The 8726-nt window shown below is 39.3% G+C and overlaps 1 pseudogene; it reads left to right on the top strand.

Annotated features, from left to right (window-relative positions):
* Positions 1-6630: 6630 nt before the first annotated feature.
* LOC125424049 (ATP synthase subunit beta, chloroplastic-like) lies at positions 6631-8035 on the top strand (annotated as a pseudogene).
* Positions 8036-8726: the final 691 nt, after the last annotated feature.

Genomic DNA, 8726 nt, shown 5'->3' with positions numbered 1-8726 from the left:
ACTCCAATCCCATTTTGCATTCTCATCAATCTTCACATCTCTTGTTACCATAAGCTTTTTGGTCTCTAGATTATAGACCCTAAAACCTTTGGTAACCTCATTATATCCCACCAAGACACTAACATTAGCCTTTTTATCAAGCTTATCTCTCATGTGTGAGTGAATATGGAGAAAGCACACATTAGCAAACACTTTAACATTCTCTAAATATGGTTTCTCCCCAAACCACAACTCATAGGGTGTCTTGCCTTCAATGGATTTGGTGAAGCATCGGTTTTGAATGTAGGAGCCAGTGTAGATAGCCTTGGCCCAAAATTTCTTTGGCATGTTCTTTTCATGTATCATACACCTAGCCATCTCCATCAATGTCACATCAGTTTTGTTGTGGTGTGTATGGTGTGGTAAATTGATGAATTATTCCATTTTCTTTGCAAAAATCTTCTAGAGCTAGGCTAGTATATTCACCACCATTGTTTGTCCTCAAGCACCTCAAAGTGGACCTACTTTGATTTTCAACCAGCTTCTTGAATTCCATAAATTTTTCTAGAACTTGTGACTTATGTGTGAGAAAATAAATCCAACACATCCTAGAGTAGTCATCAATAACGGTGAGAAAGTATTTATGACCACTCAAGGAAGACACACTCATGGGACCACACACATCCGAATGAACAAGTTTTAACTTCTCCTTGGCTCTCCATGTGCCAATTTTAGAAATGGCAACCTAGTGGACTTTCCAAGTTGACAAACTTCACACACATTTTTCACATCATCAACCAAGGGCATATCATTCACCAAAGCATTAGTATTATTCATTGCACCATAACTAAAGTGATCAAGTGTTTTTATGCCAACGTTGAGAAATGGACTTAACTTTGTCTTTCAAAGCTTGTTCACTATCTAGTAAATTCAACCTATGGGTTTTATCTTTCAAGGCAACTTTAAACACCTCATTTCCAAAAGCATCCGATATCAAACAACCATCACAACCAAAGTTCAAAACATATCCCTTTTCAACCAATTATGCAACACTCAGCAAGTTTTCACATAATGAAGGCACATAGACAACATTTTGGATAAGTTTTGTATCTTTATTGGTGTTAAATGAGATGTCTCCTTTTCCTTCTACATCCATGAAGCTTCCATTCCCAATCTTCACCCTTGTCTTGCAGGATCAGTCAAGCTCCACAAAGTGGGTTTCTTCAAAAGTCATGTGGTGTGAACAACCACTATCTACCAACCAAGCAAAACCACTACTTGTAGCTTTAAGGCATGTAGCCACAAATAAGGTCTCGGCCTCCTCATTTACAACATTTGGTTTTTGCTTTCGTTGCTTGCATACGTTGCCAACATGTCCTCTTTGCCCACATTTGTCACAAGTTGCATCCGGTCTCCAAAAAGCACTTGTTTGGTGCATGTCCATGCTTCTTGCAATGGGGGCATGGTGGATAACCCCCACAGTTTTGTTGTTGTCCTCCTTGTTGTTGCCTTGCATTGTTGTTGTTGTTGGAATTGCTGTTGTTGTTTTTGAAACCTCCATAACCGGTTCTTCCTCTATTCTTGGTGTTGTACTTTTTATTCTTCTTTTTGCTTTGACTAGATATAAAAGCACTTTCCGAGGGCTTCTCATTTCTTAAGGCTCTTCTTTGTTCTATTTCTTGGAGGGCATTGATAAGCTCACTCAAATTAATCTCACTAAGATTCCTTGATTCCTTAAGGGAAGAAATCGTAGCTTCAAACTTTTCGGGTAAGCTCACCAATACCTTCTCTACAAGACTTTGGTCTGTAAATGTCTCTACAAGGACTCTAATTTGGTTCACAACATTTAGTAGTCTATCGGTTAAGTCCTTAACCAACTCAATTTCTTTCATTCTAGTTATTTCAAACTCTCTTCCTAAAGTTTAAAACTTGCATTTCTCTTGTTCTAGTGTTTCCTCGAAATTCTTCTTACAACTTTAACCAAACTTGTACAAGACATGATTCTAGTAAAGATGAAGTCACTCACCAAAGAATAAAAAGCTGTCAAGGCCTTGAATCCTTTAGCTATCTCGGTCTCATGTGCAAGTCTTTATGCTTGTGTGGCATTTGCTCTCAACTCCTCGAATTCATAACCTTCTTCCATCACATCCTAAAGTCCAAAGGCTTGTAGGTAGGTCGCCATCTTTATGCTCCAAATGGAGTAATTTTGGCCCTCAAATTTTGGTGGAGTGGGAGCTGCAAACTTTGAGAAGCCATGACACAAAACCGGATTTTTTAAGAAAATGGCTTTAGGGTTGGATTTTTTATGAGTTTTCTAGCTAAATTTTTGCACCACTTGAAACAAAAAATGAAAGGAATGAAATGGGAGGTTCTCTCATAAGAAAATAGGCTAGAAAGAAAGTTCACAACATTCCTCAATGGTTTAAACAAAGCTTTGATACCATGTTGGAGTTTGGTGTGGTTTTGGGTTCACTTGGCTAAGAGTGTACTACACAAGGTGTTAGTCTTGTGCACAACCTTTAATATGATTTTTGGTTTGATGTTTAGGTGATTTTTTTATTTGTTTTTAGTATGGTTCTAATTAGGGTTGTTAGGGCTTTTTTTTAAGGAAGAAGAAGAAGATGAAAAGAAGATGTTAGAGTAGGCCACACAAAACTAGACAGCACACTAATTCATTTTTTCATTCACATGTTGCATATATAGATACAAAACTTATCTCATACATATGAGGTGTGTGTGGGGCCAAATGGAAGCCTTTAAAATTCAAAATTTACACATTTTCCATTCAAAATTATGATACATAACCGTTCAACCACCAGCTCACATGTGAGTGCATAATTATGACAAAGGTTGGTGAGATTTTGAATTTCAAAAAACTGTCTCTACCTAATCTTGTACTACTAATTTGACTAGTGGAAGGCTGAGATATATTCATCCAAATTGCTTGAATGTTGGCATGTGGCATGTTGAAATATTAAGGGTGAAATCTAGAGAAGATCCAGCCCAAAATAATTGGGTAACGCCTTTAATTCATCTCAAACCCGTGGGCCATAGCTGCTGGAAATCTCACAGTTATGCCAATTTGCAACCTGTATCTTGGGCTTCCCAAGGCCTTATTGAGTTATTATTTTTTCCATATTTTCTTTTACATGTCTATTATAACATATCCAAAAATCATAACCTCATTCTAAAAGCTCAGAGACCACCACCCCTAACAATGGACCTATGTTGCTAGAAATACTTTTTCCAGCATATAGCCATTTTACAAAATAAAATCAATACCCAACAAATAAACAATTCCTAAGCTAAATACAATAAAACTTAGTCATTCAAAAAGACATTAAAACGAACAAAAAAATAGAAATAAATATTGCATTAGGTCATTCAATAAAATATTTCTTTTAAATAAAGAAAGATGGTGCAAACCTTGGTGGATTTTGGTTTGCACAAGGTGGCAAGATTACCACCTTTTCAACATCCCTTGCTACTCGGGTCAGAGCGTAAGCTAGTGATACTTTCGGATACTGGACTCTCTCCATCAAGGGTGCAGCACTCCACCACTTCGCCTAGCAGAACGACACTTATATTGCTTTCCTGTAACCCCGTTTTCATGGTTTAGGCTGCTCCCATTTCGCTCGCCACTACTACGGGAATCGCTTTTGCTTTCTTTTCCTCTGGCTATTAAGATGTTTCAGTTCACTAAGTTGTCTCTTTCCTGCCCATGGATTTAGCAGCAGTTTGAAAGGTTGACTTGTTTGGGAATCTCGGGATCTATGCTTATTTTCAACTCCTCGAAGCATTTCCTCATTTATTATGCCCTTCCTAGTCTCTGGGTGCCTAGGTATCCACCATAAGCCTTTCCTTGTTTGGACCTCACCCTTAACTTTAAGGCTATACCATCCCCTAAGGTGCTGCTAAATTGGAGGATCTTATCAATGTCCATGACTGCAAAATCATAGCATAGATCGAACTACTGGATAAAAAAAAATTAGGTGTTATCATATAGCATTGTATCAGCTAAGTTCACAAGTTGGAGATAAGCGGACTCAAACCGCTGACATCTGCCATAGGGTAAACCACCGCCTCTCAGACCCCCAGCTGATTCTACCATACAGGCCAACGATAGACAATTACTCCCCCCCGAACACAGCTTACAACTTTCATTTTACTATGCTCTCCAAAGAGCAATTTTTCGCAAAATCTCAAATGGTGCTGAGTTAGAATCCCATTCTAACTAAGGATTCTTGTGGTTTCGGAGGATCTAGCTACTGGAGAACCATGAACAGAGAGCTTTCCCCTTTTTTCCACCCGACTCTTTGGTCTTAAGAATACTAGTTTTAAGAATGAGTCATTGCCCTTCTTTGACCCTTACTGCCCAACCTGAAAGCGGACAGCAAATGCGTTCCACTTATTAAATAGGGTTCTATGGTCAGTTTGCTTGCCCTGGACTCCAAGGCATCCTTGGGGTGATCTCATAGTTCTTACGGGGTGGAGATGATAGGGTCGGTCCGTGGATTTTCCTTCTTTTTGCCGCATTTCGCTAAAAGGGTTAAAGGGAGATAATGCATCAAGCTGTTCGCAAGGGCCAACTTGATCCTCTTCCTCAAGGATCCCAGATGAAGGAACCCTAAGAGCGCTGCCGACTCCAACCTCCTCTACATTCTTGACAGCCCATCATTGTCTGAGTATAGTCTTTCAGTGGCATGTTTCGGTGCTCTTCACCATTACTTAGAAAAAGTGAGCCACGGGTTCAGGTACAAGATACTATCATTACTGCCTACACAATTAGACATCCAATCAATAATTGCAATGACCCAATTGCAGGAGCGGAGCTCTACCAACTGAACTATATCCCCCCGAGCCAAGTGGAGCATGCATGAAGGAGTCAAATGCTTCTTCTATTCTTTTCCTTAGCACAGCTGGGCCATCTTGGACTTGAACCAGAGACCTCACCCGTGAAGTAAATCATCGCACCTATGATCCAACCAATTGGGAGAGAATCAATAGATTCCTTTTCGAGAGTGATTCATCCTTCTCGAACGCAGCATAGAACTCTCTGTTGTACTATGCTCTCCAAGTGTGCTTGCCATGGCAAGTCGTTGTGAAATAACTCCAATGAGAAGAAATAAGAAGGCGTTAAAAGACCTTCATGGCCCAACCCTAGACACTCTAAAATACCTTTTCAAACTTGCTCCCATTTTGAGTCAAGAAATAGATAAATAGACATATCCCATTGCACTGATTGAGGGCGTTCATAGTGATTGAGGGGATCGAAGACCAATAAGTGAGTTATTGTGTTCTTCCTACAGCTAGATTCAATCTCTTAGTCCTTGCGGAAAGGAAAATAAATTTCACATTCTTCCTTTCGTCAAGGGAGGATTTGGAAAATCTTATTAATTGCAGCTTTCTCCAAACCTCCAGGAAAAGCACGAATAAAAGGCTCGAATGGTACGATCCCTCCATCACCCCATAATGAAATGGTGATCTCGTAGTTCTTGTCTGTAAAGATAAGTTGATAGGTGATCCATTTTATTTTCCCATTAAGGTTGAACATAAACATGTGTTTGAGAGATAGCTATCCATATACTGATAAGGGATGTATGGATTCTCGAGAAGAGAAGAGTCGTGGTGGTCCCTCCCGGACCCCCCGGATCCTATGAGTGAAGTGAAAGTTGGATCTACATTGGATCTCACCTGAATCGCCCCATCTATCCTTCTAAGGAGAAGTTCGGTTTCAAATCATGTGGTTGAGAGCCTTCATAACCCAGGCACAATGACACAATTATCAAGGGCACACTCTACCACTGAGCTAATAGCCCACCATGCGGGCCTCTCCCTGAGGGCCTACTATGCCAAAAGCAAGAGAAACCTGATCCCTCTTTTTTCTTTTTTATGCCCCCACATCACCACACGAGAGGGACATGGGGAACTAAAAAAGGGCATCCTATCAACTTGTTTCAACCTAGGATAATAAGCTCATGAGCTTAGTCGTACTTCATTGTTGAGAAACAAAAGAGGACTTCCATCTCCAAGTTTCACTCAAACGTAGCTCGCTTCTTTTTAGGTGTGCAACAGTGTCAAACCAAAATACCTAACAAGCATTAGCTCTCCTTGAAAAGGAGGTGATCTAGCCGCACCTTCTAGTACAGCTACCTTGTTACGACTTGACTTCAATCATTAACCCTGCCTTCGGCATGCCCCTCCTTACGGTTAGGGTATGGCCAGCTCCCATAGTGTGATGGGTCGTGTGTACAAGGCCTGGGAATGAATTCACCACCGCATGGCTGACCGGTAATTATTAGCGATTCTGGCTTCATGTAGGCAAGTTGCAGCCTACAACCCGAACTAAGGATGGGTTTTTGGAGTTAACTCACCCTTGTGTGATCGCGACCCTTTGTCCTAGCCATTGTAACACGTATGTCACCTAGGGCATAAGGGGCATGATAACTTGACGTCATCCTCACCTTCCTCAGGCTTATCACCGGCAGGCTGCTCAGGGTTCCAAACTCAACGGTGGCAAGTCGAGTGCTAGTGCCCTTTTTTATTTCTTATTGAAATATTGAATTAACCGATTAACTTAACTTACTATCGAACATTTATTTTTGATTTCAATAATTTTTGCAAAAAATTTTGGTATCTTTTTATTTTATTATGAGAATCAATCTTACTACTTCTGGTCCTGGGGTTCCCGTACTTGAAAAACACAACCCGGGGCATATTGCTCAAATCATTGGTTCAGTATTGGATGTTGGTTTTCCATCGGGCAAGATGCCTAATGTTTACCACACTCTGGTAGTTAAGGGCCAAGATACTGTTGGTCAAAAAATTAATGTGACTTGTGAAGTACAGCAATTACTAGGAAATAATCGAGTTAGAGCGGTAGCTATGAGTGCTACAGATGGTCTAACGAGAGGAATGGAAGTGATTGACACAAGAGTTCCTCTAAGTGTTCCAGTGGGTGGATACTCACACAACATCTTCTATTAATAGATCTGCGCCTGCCTTTATACAATTAGATACAGAATTATCGATTTTTGAAACAGGAATTAAAGTAGTAAATCTTTTAGCCCCTTATAGCTATGGGGGAAGAATAGGACTATTCAGGGGAGCAGGAGTGGGCAAAATAGTTTTCATTATGGAATTGATCAACAACATTGCCATATCGCATGGGGGCATATCTGTATTGGGCGGAGTAAGTGAACGTACTCGTGAAGAATTTGATGTAATTAATGAAAAAAATATTTCAGAATCAACAGTAGCACTAGTCTACAGTCATATCAATGAACCACCGAGAGTTCATATGAGAGTTGGTTTAACTGCCCTAACTGTGGCAGAATATTTTTGAGATGTTAATGACCAAGACATACTTCTATTTATTGACAATATCTTTCATTTGTCCAAGCACGATCTGAAGTATCGGCCTTGTTAGGTAGAACGCCCTCCGCTGTGGGATATCAACCACTATTATTATTGAAATGGGTTCTTTACAAGAAAGAATTACTTCTACAAAAGAGGGGTCCATAACTTCTATTTAAGCAATTTATGTACCCATGAACGATTTGACCAATCCCGCTTTGGCCACAACATTTGCACATTTAGATGCTACTACCGTACTATTAAGAGGATTGGTTGCCAAAGGTACCTATCCAGCAGTAAGTCCTTTAGATTCAATGACAACTATGCTCCAACCTTGGATCGTTGGTGAAGAACATTACGAAACTACATAAAGAGTTAAACAAACTTTACAACATTACAAAGAAGTTTAGGACATTATAGCTATCCTTGGGTTGGATGAATTATCCGAAGAAGATCGTTTAATTGTAGCAAGAGCACGAAAAATTGAGCGTTTCCTATCACAACCCTTTTTTGTAACAGATGTATTTACGATTCACCAGGGAAATATGTTGGTCCAGCAGAAACAATTAGAGGATTTAAATTGATCCTTTCTAGCAAGTTGGATGGTCTCCTTGAACAGGTTTTTTATTTGGTAGGTAACATCGATGAAGCTACTACAAAGGCTACGAACTTAGAAATAAAGAGCAAATTGAAGAAATGACTTTAAATCATTGTGTACTGACCCCGAATTGAATTGTTTGGGATTCAAAAGTGAAAGAAATGATTTTATCTACTAATAGTGGACAAATCGATGTATTACCAAATCACACGCCTATTTCCACAGCTGTAGATATTGTATTTTGAGAATACACCTTAACAACCAATGGTTAATGATGGCTTTGTTGGGTGGTTTTGCTAGAATAGGCAATAATGAGATCACTGTTTTAGTAAATAATGCGGAGAAAGGTAGTGACATTGATCCACAAGAAGCTCAGCAACTTTTGAAATAGCAGAAGCTAACTTGAGTAAAGTTGAAGGCAAGAGACAAACAATTGAAGTAAATCTCACTCTCAGACGAGCTAGGACACAAGTAGAGGCTATCAATGTGATATCGTAACTAGGTGGTGGGTATGAATAAGCAAAATAAGGTGTATAACAGAACTGTTTATATGCCTTATTTTGTTTGCTTCTGCCATTGAAATTGAATAAGAATCAAATATAATAAAGTAAAATTGACTTTCTAGTGGAACAAAAAAATATTTAATTCGAAATTAAATAGATAAATAGAGTAAGATGAAAAAGATACAAAATCAATAAAAGAGCATGAGTAGAAAAACGTATTAGAGACTATTCACACTGGTATCGAATAAGTTCTACCTACTATTGGATTTGAACCAATGACTCCTGCCATA

Source organism: Ziziphus jujuba, chromosome 9, assembly GCF_031755915.1.
Source record: "Ziziphus jujuba cultivar Dongzao chromosome 9, ASM3175591v1".
In the NCBI taxonomy this organism is placed as follows: Eukaryota; Viridiplantae; Streptophyta; class Magnoliopsida; order Rosales; family Rhamnaceae; genus Ziziphus; species Ziziphus jujuba.
The sequence above is the reverse complement of the archived record's forward strand: the minus strand, read 5'-3'. Positions and strand labels throughout refer to the sequence as shown.